At 39.6% G+C, this 18,938-nt stretch overlaps 1 protein-coding gene across 2 annotated transcripts in view; it reads left to right on the top strand.

The window, feature by feature from the left end:
* Positions 1-18,938, top strand: part of LOC109414166 (putative tyramine receptor 2) — a 262,628-nt gene that overhangs the window by 104,754 nt on the left and 138,936 nt on the right. For both annotated transcript variants that reach the window (XM_062860650.1, XM_062860649.1), the window contains exon 2: positions 2,619-2,664. The gene's annotated coding sequence lies outside the window, so the exon portion shown is untranslated. The remainder of the gene's footprint in view (positions 1-2,618; positions 2,665-18,938) is intronic.

Raw genomic sequence — 18,938 nt, 5'->3', positions numbered from 1 at the left:
ACAATGTCGCATCCTGCATTTGTTGCAAAGTTTGTCCCAACTTGAACTGAATAGTATAAACTTGAACTAAATAGTATAAACGAACCAGAACGTTTACCACAAGTGTAGAGATTTTTAAACCTTGTATTGCGATTTTCGATCAGCAACTTCGAGTCGGTAAATACTGCAACGCTGTAGAAGTTCTATCGTTGATCATTTTCAATTTTGGGTTAGTAATAATCAATTATACATGAGATGGAAAGTTTGTTTGTTTGTTTTATTAACGAGCCTTTATACAGTACAAGTACGCAACACATTCAGCATCTGTTTTGTCTCCAACAAAAATTTTCGAGATAATGTTCTGCTACCAGTTGGGATAAAGAGTAATCGTCGCGCCTTCTTTGTTGCTTGTTTTGTAGCTCTTTTGTCTGAAAATTCTCTTCCCTTCGAATGAAGCATCGAACCAAGCTGCATTTGTTTAAGGATTTTCTAGATAAATGCTGTTGAAAACTTAAGAAGGGGTTCAAATCAGTCATTATGGCAGCCTTATGTATATTATATAATGTTTCACCTTATGGCTTTTTATGGCGTCATCAGCATCGGCAGCCATGTTGGATATGATGCTCGAATTGTTAAACATCAGCCACGAAAGCGAATATTCGTATGAAAATGTATCATCCTATATGCTCACTCGCAGTGATTGCGATGATACTTTTTCAGTGGCGTTGCTGCAGAATTGTCATTTTTTTATCATTTCAAAAACGCGAGGCAAATAATCATTGAAAAGCAAAAAAAACGATGATTCCTTTGAAAGCTCAGTTATACATTATGACACCTTAAGCTCTGGTGACATATCATTTTCTTTTCTTCTTTTCATTATTTTAATTCTTCTTCTTTTCTTCTAGTTCTCATTCATTTTCTTCTTATTCTTCTTCTATTCCATTGTTTCGCTAGTAGTTATCAAATCTGTCCTTATATTAAAGCTTATTAGAAATTCCACCTAGACGCAACTATTTATGTTATCTATTATCACTTGCAATGCAAGTAAAGCTGACTTCCATTGTTAACGTAAAATTAGTTAGTTTGCCTATTGTTCTGTAATCCCATTTGTATTTTTTTGTTTTTATTGTCGTTTGTGACTTCGTTACCGCCAATAAATTAAAGTATGTCCAGTCTTATCAATTTCGACATCGTGAGTGTTTTTCTGGGACAAATCCGGAAGAAAACAATAAACCCAGTATCGTCAGCCCTATCCTTTTTCCCTCATTGAAGCCGAAGTAAGCTCCCCAACATCAATCTAACTGTTACTGGCAGGGTTGTAAAATGTCAAAAAAATAAATTCATACGATTATTTGTCTATTTCACTGCCCCCCAGCAAGAAATGTTCATTGACGATATCGTTATTTCACTTAAATTTATAAACGACGAATTTCGCGCCAACTCGACCAACGGTTGGCAGCACCCTCTCAGAACCGAACGAAACTTTGTGGGCATAAACAATAGGTCTTTCTAAGCAACTTTGCATATTTTGTTTTTCGAATTCTTTTAACAGTAACATTTGAAGAGGGCCTAATTTTTTTTCATAGATTATTTTTCAAATCGATGTAATTCAAAATTGACAAGACCTACAAAAAAGTGTTGTATGGCGGACTATCGTGAAATTCCATGAATTCATTGCAGAACGTGACGACCCATACAAACAGTGGTGAGGTCCCATATAAAAAGCGTGACATAGAGGGGAGGGGAGGGGGTTGAAAAAGGACGTATTTTGCGTGACATAATTTGTGTATCACCCCTTAGACTAACTCGTTTTTGCTCAAATGCTGAACGTAGCTCCTGGGAGTCAAAAACAATCGATACAGGAGGTAAGACTTGTCATTTTTCGAATTTTATGTTTTTCATATAAGTGTGGGCCACCCTAATACGCCCTTTTCAAATGGTAGTCTAGATAAATGTTAGATTATGCAAAATTGCTTCTTCAACAATTTTTTCAACATCCATAAAGTTTCATTGGTTGATGAGAGGCTACTGAACTGGAAGACATGGAAAAAGTTTTTGTTAGAAAAACTTTTTTCCCTTAAATATGTCACAGCAACATTGTTTGGAGAAAATGTAGGTAATTGAAATACCTTTCTCCAGAAAAAAAAATCATCGATTTCAAAACATCCGTTTTTTTGTAATATCGATTTAAATTTTTAAAACCTTTTTTTTCAGTGTAGGAATTAATTTTGTATTTTTTAGTTACTTTTCTAAAAAACTTCATGGAATTTCACGATAGTCTGCCATACAACACTTTTTTGTAGGTCTTGTCATTTTTGAGTTACATCGATTTGAAAAAAATCTATGGAAAAAAATTAGGCCCTCTTCAAATGTTACTCTTGAAAAATTTCGAAAAACAAAATATGCAAAGTTGCTTAGAAAGACCTATTGTTTAAGCCCACAAAGTTTCGTTCGATTCTGAGAGGGTGCTGCCAGCCCCATAGAAGGGTTGGCGCGAAAATCGCCATTTACATTATTGAAAGTTTGCGTTTACGGATGGAAATATGTATTAGAATTGGTAGATAATGTCAAATAATTGTAATAATATCCAAAACATCATATGAAAAAAAATCTAAGCATTTTTTCTTATTATTTTACAGGCAAAACCGTGAAATCCAGAAGTCAACCAACAGTAGAATATAAAAGGTAACACATAACATTTAAGTAAATTTGCAATAACTACTTAGGAAACGATGAATATTTGAGTCAAGTTGGAGAACTCTAAAATGTTGTGTCCCTTTTTGAATCGCCCAGATTTTCATTCAAGTTACTCTAGTGTTTAATTCTACTAACTTTGATGAAACCATGTAGATTGTTTCTCAAAATGCTTTTTTTTAAATTTTCTTACACATATTAAAAGATTATCATCTCGAATATATTTGAAATAAATTCGGTTGACGAAAATCGCGAAGATACGCGTGAAATACATCAATCGCGTTTTCGGGAAATCAGACTTTCAAAGTCGGCAACAACAATTTCTCCGAAACAAGCCAACCAATCTTCTAGCTGCTTGGATTTGTTCGCTTCTATACCATAGTAGGCGTATATGTACATACAACGTCATACCAAAGACGAAAAACACTGTCATCATCAAGGACATAGCAAAAGCAATTCACACGATGAAAATACTCGCCTACTAATCAATTTTATGGCGAGATCCAAGTTATTACCGAAAAACAATCAAAAAGAGTATTCTTCCATCTGCACCGCTACTAAGGCCACCCCTGATGCGTCAACTGTACGTATCGCAAACGAATGCTTTTACGCTTACGAAAATAATTCGCCGAAGAAAAGGAAATTCCTTTGGCATTCTTTCCCCGAAATCCGTTTATTCTGTCACGCTTCTGGGTCGGCTGTTCAGCGCCGGTGGTGGTGGTGGAGAACAAAAAAGTCTTGTTGTGTGTCTTCCTTCTCTGAATGGAACCTCTACCACACACAGTAGACAGACAGCCGCATCCAGCAGCGTACCATTTCGTCAAACAACAGACAGAGCGCAGAGAAAGTTGGAACGCACCCGGAGATGGGAAAAAAATTTAGATTAAAATATTCTGAATTATTAACCGTACGTTACATTATTGGGATGGATGCCGCAGGCATGTTACCGCAGGTGTGCGTTGGGAGCCCCCAACCCCCAAACGCCCACTTTTTTTGTTTTTCGTTCGGTGTTCGTCGTAGTAGGCGAAGACCACCGAGCTTCCCAAGTAAAAGTGTGTATGTCATTCAGCAGCGTCACTTCAACAGACAAAATGTTGGTTCCATGATGTAGGTTATGTAAGCAATTCCAGCCCTCTGGAACATGTCATTTCAACTGAGACAGAGCCTACTTTTCTGTCCATGCTCTTTCCATCATTATTGCACTTATAGTCGATTTAAAAAAAAAATGTCCCATCCTGCATATACATCATGTTTTCTCCGAGCCTTTGGGCCTCAAAATAGCATTTTCGGAAGTGATTGCTTCATAGCAGTGGAGCTTGTACGAGTGAGGCAAAAACAAATTATATCATGTTCAACATCTTCATTCCAGGAAAAAAAAAACCAGTAATGTGAATGAAGCCCGTCGGGAAAAAAAAATAAGTTTTCATTCCACTTTTCCATTAGAAGTTTATCCCTCGCCAAGGAGGGAAAAGTTTTTCCCAGGCCCAGCGCAGCATCCTATCGGGTTTTGCATCGAGCAGCATGTCATAGGGCTGCTTGCTTCCAAGTATAGTCAACCCGGGATGCAACCCTCTCGCCTACAGCAATTTGTTTGAATATTCTTGTAGGGGCATATGGGCTAATGATGTATCCCGCATGTTTTGGAAAAAAACATCAGTTTCGAAGCTTTAAAAACAAATCTGACTAACAGAATGTTTTAAGTGATGAATTTTGTTGATCCTCAGTAACTTGTTATATTTAGCCACCGTGTCCAAATCAAAAGGGTGTAGCTCCATCTTGGTAGGCGTCGGTTGATTAAGGTCATTAGGATCTGAGTAAAAATACTGAGATGCACAATATTAGTTGGAAAATAGACGATAAATTATGACAAATGAAAAGTTGTTGTCACAGTGTTATAATTGTCCCGACTTAGTATTAGTTGTATCTCCCATTACTGGTGCATTTTACTCCAGAGTTCTCCATTCGCCATGTGTTATTGCTGATTGCTTACAAAGTTGGATTTACGATGCACTTCAACGATCACACTACGTATGTACTTGGACACGGTTGACGGATGCAATTTCACTTTGCCGAAGACACCAACTTTCTAAGTTATCAGGATTCTGAGCTATGAGATTTCCAAAATTTGCATGTTCACTAGCGCCGCCTAGTGACAGAATTGCGAAACAAGTATTTATTTTATGTAAGTTTATGTCATACTGATCAACTTTGCCGAAGACACCAACTTCCTAAGTTATCGGGATTCTGAGATATGAGGTTTTGAAAATTGACTTGCTCACTAGCGCCGCCCAGTGGAGGAATTTCGAACTTCGCAACTCATCGTCAGTAAGTTATTGGCGTACCCAACAACTTTCCCGAAGACACTATCCTTCCAAATTATCAAGGTCTTGAGCTCTCGCATATCGTAACGTTTGCTTGACAACCTGATATGGTTCCTGTAGTGCAATTAAGAATCAAACTGTTGATGGTCCCTCTAGCGGCCAAGTTGCCAACTAATCATATGACCCAAAGTTCTAAATGGTAGATCTTATCAAGCCCTAAAACTGCCGAAGAAAGTATTGTGCTATCTCTAAACACACCCGAGATAATAGGCTACACCCCAAAAAAAACCGAAATCCCATAAGCTCTTAGTCTCCTATTAAGCGGATTCCTATTGCGCCCCCCGAGCAGTGATCTTATAAGAGTCTCGACTGTATTCCTGGAGTAATTCCTGGTGGAATTTCTGGAGGAATCCGTGAAATAACTCCTGGACGGATTTCTAGAGGAATCTCTCTCTCTCTCTTCTTGGCGTAACGTCCTCATTGGGACAAAGCCTGCATCTCAGCTTAGTGTTCTATGAGTACTTCCTCTGCCAATGACCATTTTGCATGCGTATTGTTGCGAACAAAACTTGCTAAACATACATTTTTACTCGGGCACCGCAGGCGCCCGACGTCGAGCCAACCGTCGTTGCCACGTGAGCGGGCTGCCGTCGTTGCCGTAGCAACGACCCAACCGCAATCGCAGCAAGCGTGGGCTGAATTTGAATTTTGCACTAGAAGTGAAAATTTTCTCGTGCGGACAGGACGCACATTGTCGAAGCTTAGAATATAAAATTAAAGTGTAAAGACATTTTTTTATTGTAATTAAACTTGTAATAAATTAAATTTGTTAAAATCAAATGCGTAATTCGTGAGTCATAAAACCCGAACCGTGTGAAAAAGTGTCTCTCTGTGGCGGAAGAGGTAGTACGAAAACCTAGTTTTGGCGGTGCGCGACTGTTGAGCTAGGCGGTTAGCAATTTGAGAGAAGTCGAATCTGGTGCTTCCCCCCAACACGCTGCCAGGCCGCAGGTGAGCACTGACGATTTCGAGGTCGAGCGAACCTTCTGGAACACGTATATCGTGTGACAGGCACGAAGATACTTTATGCCCAAGGAAGTAAAGGAAATTTCCTTCACGAAAAGATCCTGGACCGACCGAGAATCGAACCCGTCACCCTCAGCATGGTCATGCTGAATACCCGTGCGTTTACCGCCTCGGCTATATGGGCCCTTTCTAGAGAAATCTCTGGAGTTGAAATGCATGGATTTATTCTTGGAGGAAACCTGCAAGAATTTCCGGAGGAATCCCTTGGAAAAATTCCCATAAAATTTCCTAAAGAATGTCCTGAAAGAATATCTGAAGTAATCTCTGAAGTATTTCCTGCAAAATTTCTTGAAGGAATGCTGTAGGAATTTCCGAAGAAATTCCTGGAGGGATTCCTGGATCAATTTCTGAAGAAATTCCTGTAGGAATTTCCGAAGAAATATCTGGGGTAGATCTTCGTGGAATTCCTGGAGGAGTCCCTGGAGAAATGCCTCGATGAAATCCTGGAGGAATACCTGGAATAATTCCTGGATAAATTCACAGAGAAATTTCTGGGGGAATTTCTGAAGGAATCATTGGAGGATTTCCTAGAGAATTCCCGAAGAAATCCTTGAAAGAATTCCTAGAGGCATCTCAGGAGGAATTCATACAGGAACCCTTGGAGGAATTCTTGGAATAATTCCTGGAAAAACTCCGGGAGGAATTTCTGGGGGAATTTCTTAAGGAGCCCCTGGAGAAATTGCGGTAGTAATTTCTGAAGGCATTCCTTTAGGAGGACTTTCTGAAGGAATTCCTTGGGCATTTCAGAAGAAACCTCTTAAGGAATTCCTGGAAAAATTCTTAGAGAAATTTCTACAGAAATTCTTGGAAGAATCCCTGGGGGAATTCTTGGAAAGAACCCTGAAGGAATCCCTGAAACAAATTTCTGGAGGAACCTCAGAAGGCATTCCTGGAGGAACTTCCGGACAACTTCCATGCGGAATCCCAGGAGGAATTCCTGGAGAAATCTTGGGGAAATTCCATGAAACTATTCATGGAAGAATTCCAGGAGGAATCCCTAAACCAATTCTTTAAAAAATCCTTCAATGAATTCCTGGAAGAATCTGTAGAGGAATTCTGGAAGAAATCCATGGAGAAATTTCTGAAGAAATTCCTAGAGGAATTCTGAGAGGAATTTCTGGTGGAGTTCCAGGAGAAATTTGAAAAGGCATTTCTGGAGAAATTCCAGGAGCAATTTTAGAAGGAATTTCTGGATGAATTACTGGAGGAAGTATCGGTGGAATTGCTGGAGGAATCCATGAAATAATTCCTGGAGGAATGTGTAGGGGAAACCGAGGAGAAAAAATTCCTGGATTAATTCTTGGAGGAAACCCTGGAAGGATTTCTGGAGGAATTCCTGGAAGAATTCCTGAAGCAATTGCTGTACGAATTCCTGGATCCATTTCTGAATAAATTCCCGGAGGTATTCCTGAAGAAATACCTGGGGTAATTCCGGTGAAATTCGTGGTAGAAATGCCTGGATGAATTCCTGGAAGAATGCCAGGGCAATACCTGGAATAATTCTTGAAAGAATTTTTTGGGATTTTTTTAAAAGAATCCCTTGAGGATTTCCTGGAGGATTCCTGAAAAATATTTGAAAAAATTCCTAGAGAAATCTCAGCAGGAATTCATGCAGGAATCCCAGGAGAAATTATTGGAATAATTCTTGGATAAACTCTGGGAGGAATTCTTGAGGAAATTTCTTAATGAATCCCTGGAGGATATTATAGATAAATTCTTGGAGAAATTGCGGTAGTAATTTCTGAAGGAATCTTGGAATGCCTGGAGAAATCCCTATAGAAATCTCTGGAGGAACTTCTGAAGGAATGCCTGGAGGAACCCCTGGATGAATTTCTGGAGACATTCCTGTATCAATTGCTGGAGGAGTATCTCGAGAAAATCATTAAGAAATCCTTTGAGGAAACCCTGGAGAATTCCTTCAAGAATCCCTGAAGAAATTCCTGGACTAATGCCTGGAGCAATCTCTGGATAAATTCCTAGATGAATTCCTGGTGGAGTTTTTAGAAGAGTTCTGGGAGGGACCTCTAGCAGAACTCCCGGAGCAATCTCTAGATGAATTCCTAGAGAAATCTTGGGATGAGTCCATGGAGAAACTCCCAGGAGAAATTTCTAAAGAAACCTCTTGAAAAATTCCTAGAGGAATCCTTAGAGAAATTTCCAGAGAAATTCTTGGAAGATTCCTGGGATTTTTTTTGGAAAAATCCCTGGAGGAATCCCTGAAGCAATTTCTGGAGGAACCTCAAGAGGAATGCCTGGAAAGTTCTGGACAAATTCCTGCAGGAAGTTCTGGGCAAATTCCTTGCGGAATCCCAGGACGAATGCCTGGATAAATTTGTAAAGGAATTTTCGGGGAAATTCCAAGGAACTATTCCTGGAATGAGAGAAATTCTGGAAGTAATTACTGGAGGAATTTCAGAAGAAATTTCAAGATAGATATTTCTGAAGAAATTCCAAGAGAAATTTCTAAATAAATTCCAATAGAAATTTGTAGAGTAATTCCCAGAGCGATTTTGGATGAATTCCAGGAGGGATTCCTGGAGGAATTGCGGTAGTAATTTATGAATGGATTCCTATGGGAGTTCCTGGATCAATTCCTGGAGGACTTTCTGAAGAGATTCTTGGGGTAATTCTTAAGTAACCTCTTGAGGAATTCCTGGAGGCATCCTTAGAGGGGAAATTCCGTAGAACTATTAATGGAAGAACTCCAGGAGGAATCCCTAAACGAATACCTTGAGGAATCCCTAAATGAATTCCTTGAAGAATCTCTAGAGGAATTCTGGTAGAAATCCATGGAGAAATTTCTGAAGGAATTCCTGGAGAAATTTTTAGAGGAATTTTGAAAGGAATTTCTGGTGGAGTGCCAGGAGGAATTTCCAGAGGAATTTCTGGAGGAATTCCAGGAGGAATTCCAGAAGGATTTTCAGGAGGAATTACTGCAGGAATCATCGGTGGAATTTCTGGAGGGATCCATGAAATAATTCCTGGAGGAATGTGTAGAAGAAACCCTAGAGAACAAATTCCTGAATTAATTCTTGGAGGAAACCCTGGAAGAATTCCTGGATCCATTCTACAATAAATTCCCGGAGGAATTCCTGAGGAAATACCTGGGGTAACTCTCGTAGAAATTCTTGGTAGAACTCTTGCAGAAGACACTTATAACACGCGACGCGAGACAGACACAACACTTATTATTCTTACAAAACGTTGAAAATGAGACATAATTACCTTTTTGAGTCGACCGGTTTCGGGCTCGTTGTTGCCCATCGACAGGACGATGTCCGACCGATGGGCAACAGTCCGACTCTTGCAGAAGTCCCTGGAGAAATGCCTGAATAAAATCCTAGAGGATTGGCAGGAGGAATACCTGGAATAGTTCTTGAAAAAAAAATCCGGGAGGAATTTCCGAAGGAATCCCTTGAGGAGCTTCTGGAGGAATCTCAAGATTTATGATGAAATACAAAGTTCGATTTCTGAGAAAATTCCAGAAGGAGTTTCTGATGAATTCTTAGAGGAAATACTGAAGAAACCGCTAAAATTCTTGAGGAAATCCTGAAATCCTGGATTAATTCCTAGGAGAGTTTCTGAAGAAAACCCAACAAGAGTTCTTGCAGGCATTTTTGAAATAATCCCGGAGTTCGTTTTTGAAAGAATAACAGAAGAAATTTCCGGTGAATCCCTGGAGGAACTCGAAGAAATTTCTGAAGAAACCCGATGAGCAATCCCGGAAGCAATTCCATGAGGAACTCTATGGAATCTCAGGAGAGCTTTCTTAGCGAATACCTGGAAGAATTTTGGTAGGAATATTCCCGGATAAAAAAAATTGAAGAAATCAATGTCTGCAGTAATTGTTGAAGGAATACTAGGATCCCTAAAGGTTATTTTGTACAATTTTTTCAAACAATTCTTGGAGTATTTTTTAATAATCTCTTAGTAAAATTTTCTAAAAGATTTTCTGGAATACATTCCTGCACAAATACTTCGAATCATTCCAGATGTAATTATTGGAGCAATCTCTATTGGAATTCTGAAAGCATATATGGAGAAATCCCTGTAGAAATCTGTGAATACCTGCAGAAATACCTTAAAGGATCTCTGGAGAAATTCCTAAAGGAAACCTCGAAAAAAGCACTGGAACAATTGCTGGAGGAACCTCTAAAGATATCCCAGGACAAATCCCCGAAAAAATGTCTAGTGGAATCCCTAGATGAATTCTTGATTGAATTTCTGGAAGAAGCCATGATGCAATCACTGAAGCAAGCTATGGAAAAAAATCTTGGAGGAATTGTTCGTACTCATATAGTTTACGAAACTATGAACAAATCTAAAACAGTCATTTTGATTACTCAAAACTACAATACCAATTTGCATATTCACATATCAGGCGCCCATCCCGCTTAAAATTCATCTCAAGTCAGGCCCCCCCTGGGCCCCCTCCAGGAAAAAATCCTAGTTACGCCAATGCGTACCGCGCATGTTTTGGGATGGGATATTGGAGTCTCAACTGTAAGTATTTGTTGTACATATCTCTCCGGGAGTGCTCCAGGCTCCCCTATTCGCCATGTGTTATTGCTGATTGATTGCAAAGTTGGATTTACTTTACACTTCAATGATCACAGTATGCTTGTGCTCGGACACGGTTGAAGGATGCAATTTCACACATTTATTACAGAACAAACTTTTTCGTTGAGAGAAACTTATAAACCAGCAAGAATCTGAAATGCGACAAGAAAAATAATGAGGTTTTCAGAATCTGAGTCTCACGAAGTGGAATTGCAATAAGCTCAATGTTTCCAAGGACCATGCTAATTACTCAAGTACCGAAAATCCCGAAAATAGTTTTCAGATTCTGCGTCTCAAGGATCACATATTACAATGAATTGGTGTTATACTCCAGCACCAGCTACACTCACACAAGGAACCAATTAGATATCTGCCCAGGACAGAGTAGGCATCTTTAATGGTGATCTTCTATATTTAGGCGACAATGGCGCCTGCCACGTCAGGTTGCAGGCCAATGTGGGGAAGCGGAAGGAACTGATGATTGCAATTGTTTGTAACCTCAGCTGACCGAATATACCTCTGCGCCTGCACAAATTCATGCGGATGCCGCATGACGGATTGTTGGTGGATTATGGTTGGCAAAGGGTTCACACGTTGGTGCGTGGATGCCAAGCGTAAGGTGACAGATTAGTGTGTTTATTACTCGGAATATAATGCGGCACAGTTCGCATGGTTGCATAACTCGTAGGTGTTATATGATAGATTGACAACGTGCTGTAAAAGTTGAAAGGAAGGAAAACGGCTTTTTCAACCTGTTTCTGCTGTAGCGATAGCTATGAACTGAACATGTGAATATACATGAGATGTGAATGTGAAGAGGAGGGAGAGCGTATGTAGAAAGATACAAAGAAGGAGGAAAGGGAAGGGCAAGGGATTGAACGCAGGACCTTCTGCATACGATTCAGAAGCGGTAACCACTAGACCACCAAGCTCGTCTATTTGGCATTCCATCAGGGATTCGTGCTTTAACACCTACAAAGATTATTTCCAGGATTACTGCTGTTATTCCATAAGGGAATCGTCCCGAAAATGAATATGAAAGAATAAAGATTTCTGCCAAAATTTCTTCAGGCGATCCCTAGTTTTTCAAAAATTCGTGACAAAATTACTGATGGGTTTTCTGCAAAAAAACTTCCAGATTTTTTTCAGGGATTTCTTCATTAAATCCTTCCGGAATTTCTTGTATGGTTCTTTCAGGGACTCCAGCTGAGCTTCCAGCCAGGATTCCTGCCATGGTTCCTCGAAGGATTCCATCACGGAATAAAGTAATAAAGTAAAGTAATAGAAAATATTGAAAGCATTCTATCAAGAATTCTAGCCTTCATTCCTTTAGGGATTCCTGCTGGAATTACTTCACAGATTCCTCCTGCTATTCTATCAAATATTTTTATAATATTCAGAGAATCCTAGTGGAATTATTTCAGGTATACTTGCCGGGATTCTTGCTGGTATTCCTTGGAAGATGCATGTAGGTTTTGTTCAGGGATTACTCTCGGAATTCTCTTCGGCTTTCTTCGGTTATTCCTTCCGGGATTTCTTCTGTGATTCTTTCAGGGATTCTTGTCGAGCTTCCAGTTGAGATTTCTCTTAAGATTCTACTAGCTATGTCTCTCAAAATACCTTTAAGAAATCCTTCCGGGATTCCTTCAGGGATTTCTGTATCTCGGACTGACATGTGTTCAGGTCTGTATTCCTTTAGGTTTAGAGATTGTTGCTGTAATTCCTCTAAAGATCCCTTCCGGGATTTTGTACAGAATTCCTTTAGGAGTTCCTGCTAGGATCGCTTCAGGAATACCTCCTTGTATTCAAAGATTCCTTCAGGGAATCTTGCGGGAGTTTTTCAGATATTCAGGTATTCCTGCTGGGATCCCTTCAAAGATTCTTCTCGGTTTTTTAGATATTCCACAATGAATTCTTCTATGATTTCTCCCGGGATTTCAAATTCTTTCAGGGAGCACTATTGAGCTTCCAGCCGGAATTTCTTCCTTGAATTCTTAGAAGATCCCATCGAAGATTCTATACGGGATTTCCTCCGGGATCTCTTTTGTAACTTTCACGGATTTCTCCCGGGATTTATACAGGAAAACTTCCTACAGCTAATGAATGTGTAATGAGTAACAGAGAGAAATATGCTTTTTGATGCACCAAGATATCTTTAGTATTTTTATTCTTCTTGAGTAGTTATTCTCTCTTTCACTAAATATAGATGCATTGTGACTTTACGAATTAGAAAACAACGATAGTTCAAATGTACAAAACACATTGAACAATATTTTTGGGACTACACCATAGGCTTCAATTTATTGCGAAATCATGTTTATTCTATTGGAACTTGACTATTGATAACAATTTTTATGAAAATTACAATTGTGACACACCTTAGGCGTTGACGGGTTAATAAAGATAAAACCTGATTTAACCCTCCTATGGCGAACATAACCCTTCTTACACTTATTCAGCCATTCCTTAGAAAATCGATATAGTGCAACTCGGTCAACTGGTTCAAAAGTTACGATTTTTTGAAAATTTATAGTTTTGGAAAACTTTGATTTTTTGGACCACCTTATTGACGCAAAATGGACAAAAAATATATATCTACTTTGTCAATCAGTTTTGGCCTGAGTGAGTTATTTTAGCTATTGCGATCTTACCCTTCCGTTACCAACCCCCCCTAACGAGGTAGCGCATATCCTTCTAGTTTAGGGATTTTTGGAATGGCCACCTGGTTCCGGAGTTATTCCGGAATCAAAATGGGTCATTGGAATTGGCCATATTGGAAAAAGTGAATTTTCGATGTGAGAACAATTTAGTTTTTAGACCTAAATGAACTAGAATGAAAGATATGTCTGAAAGTTCATCCTGGTCTGGTCTGTGTCTCGGAACCAGTTTAACGGATGTTCCGGGGAACCGGTTAAGGGGTCAATTTTTGAATGTGATTCAATACCATCATGCGACACCTCAAACTTCGTGATTTTTCAAGATACATCATTCTGAACTGTTTTTGAGTTATCCGGAATACTTTTGGCCATTTTGGAACCGATAGGCGGATTTCACGGAAATTTTTTCCGGTGGTCCCGGGGTCAATTTTTCTAAGATAAATAAACACCATCATGCGACATATCATGATTTTGAAAGTAATAGCATATTATCACGATGATTGGTCAGTCATTTAGAATACATTTGAACATTTTGGGATCGGTTTACCGATTTTCCGTAATCTAGTTCCGGGGCTAAGTTCTGGAAATGGTTCAATACTGTCATTTGGAATTCCAAACATCGCAATTTTCAAAATACACCATTATGTGCTAGTTTTGCGTTGTATAGAATACTTCTGGCCATTTTGGAACCGGCAAACTGATTACCGGACCGGGAATTGATTCTAGCGGCTCCGGGTTCCATTTTTCGAATGTTAACGAAACAGCATCATGCGACACCTCGAATTTCGTGGTTTTTCAAAATACATCAATCTGAGCTGCTTTTGTGTTATCCAAAATGCTTCCTCCTGGTATTATTTCAAGGACTTCTCCATGGGTTTCTCAAGGAATACCTCTATCGATTCTTCCAGTGAATTCTCTAGGTATTCCTTTATGGATTTCTCCCGATATTACTTGAATTAACTTCTCTTGGGATTTTCCAGGCATTCCAGAAGTTTCACCAGACATTTTTGCAGAGATTCCTCCAGCAATCCTACCTAGGATTATTCTAGAAATTCCTACTATGATACCTCCCGCAATTCTTCTAGGGATTTTTCTCGAGATTTATTTTTTGTTTTTTTTCAGGAATTCTTGGTGAGGTTATTCGAGACAATCTTCTTGTGATTCTTCCAGAAGTTTCTCCTGCGATTCCTCCAGGGATTCCTTCAGAGATTTTGGCCTGGGATTTCTCGAGAAATTTCTCCAGTATACTTCTAAAGATTCTTCCAGGGATTTCTCTAGGCATTCCTCCTGGTATATATTCAAAAAACATCTTTTAGGATTCCTCCAAGCATTCCTTATAGAATTTCACAAGAGATTGCTCTACACACTTAATTTTGACTGCCGGGATCTCAGCATTTTCTCAAACTTTCGCCGAGATCCGCACAGCCGAGTGCTCGTTAAACAACATTATTAATGAGATCTCAGCAGCTTTGACAGTTCATTGCTGAGATTCGGTAACTGTTTTGCTGAGAATCAGATAATAAACGTCATTTCTACTGAGATATCAGTATGTGAGTTAATTGATTAGTCGGCTGTGTGTGAAAAGCCGAGCCCGCGAATATTTTTTAAGTGTGTAGTAGTATCTACTAGTCCTAGTTTCCTAGTACTAGTTTCCTAGGAAAACTACTCTAAAGAAACTCAGCAAGAATATCAAGAGAAACCTATAGAGGTTTTCCTGCAGGTATCACAGTAAAGCTTTCTGGAGGAGTCCTAGCTGGCATTCCTGAAAGAATCACAGTAGGAATCGCTTGTGGAATCCCAGCTGGAGCTCCAGGAGCAATTCCATGGGATTTTTTTCCCAGGATAAAGTTTCTGGAGTAATTCTTCGAGGAAACACCAAAGGAGCTTCTGGAAGAAAAGTAGAAAGATTGCCTTGAATCATCTCAAAAGTTTACGAAGGAACCTCCGGTGAAATTTTCTGGATGAGCCCTGGGAGGAATTGTTGGAAAAAGCATTGGTTTGATGAATCCAGCTGGAACTCCTTCTGGAAGGCCAAGAGGAGCTCCTGGAGGATTCCCATGAGAAGTTTATGGGGGAAACATTGGATAAAATTTCTTGGATAAAAATACCTGGAGGAATCTCCGAAGGAACTTCAGGAAGAATCTTCGGAAAAATCTCTGAAAGAATTCTTAGAAGGATTCTGGGATTAATCATTGTATAAATTTCAGCAAAAGTTTTATGAGGATTTGCTGAAGGAAACTATGCAGGACTTTCTAAAGAAACCCCGTCAAGAATTCCTGGAGGAATCTAAAGAAAAATTCCAAAAAAAATATCTGGATATCTATAGAAGTCCCTGGAAGAACCGGTGGAGGAACTCATAGAGAGGGCCCTGGCGAAATCACAGGAGAAAATGCTGAAAAAATCACATGAAAATTTCCCGGAAGTAATCCAGCAAGAGTGTTAGGATACAATCCTATAGAAATCACTAGAAGAACTCTTATAGGTACCATAGTTAAAATTACTGAGAGAGGAATTGTTGGAAATACCGCAGGAGAAGTTGGTTGAGGAATTTTTGGAGGCAAATCAAGAGGAGTTTCTGCAGGTATTTCATGAGGAATTTCTTGAAAAATCTTTGGATAAATCTCTCGAGCAAATCCCGGATGATTCCTTAGAGAAATCCCTGTAGGAACAACCGAAGAAATCACGGCAAGAATTCCAGCAGGGTTGCCTGGCAGGATCCCTGCAAAAAAGCCAAGAGAAAGCTCTAGAAGAATCCCTAGTGGAATTTTTGAAGTTTAACAGTTAGAATTTCTGGAGGAGTCCTAGCAAAAATAGCTGGAGGAACCGCAGGAAGAGTTGCTTGATGAATTCCAGCTGAAATTTCTGGAGGAAGGTCACGAGGAGTACCAGAAGGAATCCCATGAGAAATTAGTGAAGGAATCCCGCGATAAAATCTCTAAATGAATTCCTGGAAGAATCACCGGAGAAACTGTTTGCAGAATCTTCAAAACATTTCCTTGGAAAATCCTAGCAAATATTCTTGAATAAATCCCACAAGAAATCTCTAGGGAAATTCCTAGAAGAACTCCTGAAGACAAGAATTTCTGGAGGAGTCCTAGGAGGATTTGTTGGCAGAACCACAGTTCCAATTGCTTTAGGGATCCCAGCTGGAATCCCTGAATAAAATTTTTGGAGACGTTCCTGGAGCAATCACCGGAAGAGCTTTTGGAAAAGCTTAGATTTTATTCCAGGATTCTCCCACAAATTTCTCATGGGAATCCTTCAGGAGCTCCTCTTGGCTTTCCTGAATTTGTTCCAGATTTGTCAAAGCGATTCCTGCTGTGGTTCTTCCAGCAATTTCTCCCAGGACTCATCCAGAAATTCTTACTGTGATTCCTAATTCCTCTAGGGTTTCTTCTTATAATTTCTCCTGGGGTTACATCAAAAACTCTTGGGATGATTCAAGGCAATCTTTCTACGATTTTATTCCAGAAGTTCCTTCGATTTTTCCTCGAGGACTTACTCCAGAAACTTTATCCTTGGATTTCTCCGAAAATTTGGATGGTGGTTATTCATCTTAGAAAAATTTACCCCAGGACCACCGGAACCAATTTCCGTGAAATCCGCCTATCGGTTCCAAAATGGCCAAAAGTATTCCGGATAACACAAAAAAAATTCAAAATTATGTATCTTGAAAAATCACGAAGTTTGAGGTGTCGCATGATGGTATTGAATCATAATCAAAAATTGACTCCGGAACCGGTTCCCCGGAACATCCGTAAAACTGGTTCTAAGGCACTTTGTGACTAGGATGGATTTCCAGACATATGTCACTATCATTTTAGTTCATTTAGGTCTAAAAACTAAATTGTTCTCATATCGAAAATTCACTTTTTCCAATATGGCCAATTCCAACGACCTATTTTGATTCTGAAATAACTCCGGAACCAGATGGCCATTCCAAAAATCCCTGGTAAATCCCTAAACTAGAAGGATATGCGCTTCTTGTGTCAAAATTTGGTTGGAAAATGTCGAAAAACAAAAAAGTTATAGCATAAAGAGTGTTTTTTCGCATTCTCGATAGGGGGTATTGGTAACGGAAGGGTTAAAAAAGTTTGTTATTAATTCAGTATTTATTTTTCCTCTCCTGTTGGGGAAATTAAGCCCTGCGTCCAATAAGCTGAACTTTTGTGGCATTTTCAGTATTTAAATAAACCGTTTTCTTCATAGATAAGCTATTGTTTATATTTTCTTATTTTAGCTTTTGTCATAGTTAATTTCATTAAACACTTCATATATGTATAAATGTTGTCGAGGGTTTGACCAATTCCACCCGAACCGAAATAACGATACCCATTGTTCCGAACTTTTGCAATGTAATCACCCAGGAATTTTATGGCCTCCTTTGTTCCCATGAGGAATGTCATATCCACCTCCTAATGAATGACCGCGTTAACGAGTGACGGTTATGGCCTACTTGGCAAACAAATGGCCTTTTTCCTGCCATTGTCGGCACACATTACTGTGAGTCTCGGTCAGCAGCCGAGCAGCCCCAGTAATATTGGGAAACAATAGAACATCTCCAGCCCGGGCAAACTTATACATATCAGAACGGTCAATAACTTGGCCCCCCTTATCGGGAAGCCTCAAGTGCGGGATAAATTTTCCCCATGGGAAATTTCCACCAATTAGCTCCCGGGTGATGACGACGCTGACCCTCTGTCCACCATCCGGAGAACCGAAGAAGGAAACGATGACTTTTCTAGGATCACAGTTAACCATCGTCGTCGTCGTCGTCCTTCAAGAATCGACACGACCGACGACAGCCCCCACGACTAGGACGACGACTTGGGGGCTAGCTGATGGAAAGAAATCCAATAAAGACGAGTCGATGCTGCGGTGATGGGAGTGCGCTTAATTGACTTTGGACCGGTGAGGTGGACGGACATGGGTGGAAGAATTGTGGCATGGGATGTTGCTGCTGCTGTTAATGAAAATGGCAACCAGTCAGTGAGTGAGAGAAGCAAGTGAGGCGAAACAATAGAGCTCACTTTAATATGGTCGCTTCAGTGTACCTTTTACTAGAAGAAAATTGGTCATTTTCAGGATTTTTCTCTTTTTTTTTTGCTCGAAGGGGGTTGCCTCAAAATTAAATTTTCGATAAGCTTACGTTTAGCTTTTTTTTGTTGTAGTTCTGGTAAAGCTTCGTAGGGATATGCTATTTAGTCGCTTGCATTGGAATTTCGGTAAAATGTGAAAGCTTTAGGAGACGATGGGAAGTTGCTAATCACGCCAATACCCGCCTAACTTTAACAGGTTAGTAACGAGTAGTGGACGAGAGGAAGGAGAAACCACGGCCAAAGAAGTGCAACAGGACTGAGTTCCATTATTCACATCTTACTAACAAACTAACAGGAGAGCGATGGTGAATGGTTTTACTACCGTAAAAGTTCCGTTCAGTAAAAATTCGGTTGCGTAAAATCACAGCTTAGGCATCGGTAATATTTACCGAAATCTCAACCGTTAAGTTTGTGTTACCGCAAAAATTCGGTAAAGTTAACAAATTTTACCAAACTTCGAAAGAGTTTGACAGATAAACGAAAACATTTACCGAAATTTGGTATTTTTTACAAAATTTCTGTAAAAACCCATTACCAATCGC

This window comes from Aedes albopictus, chromosome 3 (assembly GCF_035046485.1).
Source record: "Aedes albopictus strain Foshan chromosome 3, AalbF5, whole genome shotgun sequence".
NCBI lineage: Eukaryota > Metazoa > Arthropoda > Insecta > Diptera > Culicidae > Aedes > Aedes albopictus.
Note: the sequence above shows the minus strand (reverse complement) of the source record. Positions and strands in the feature narration are given on the sequence as shown.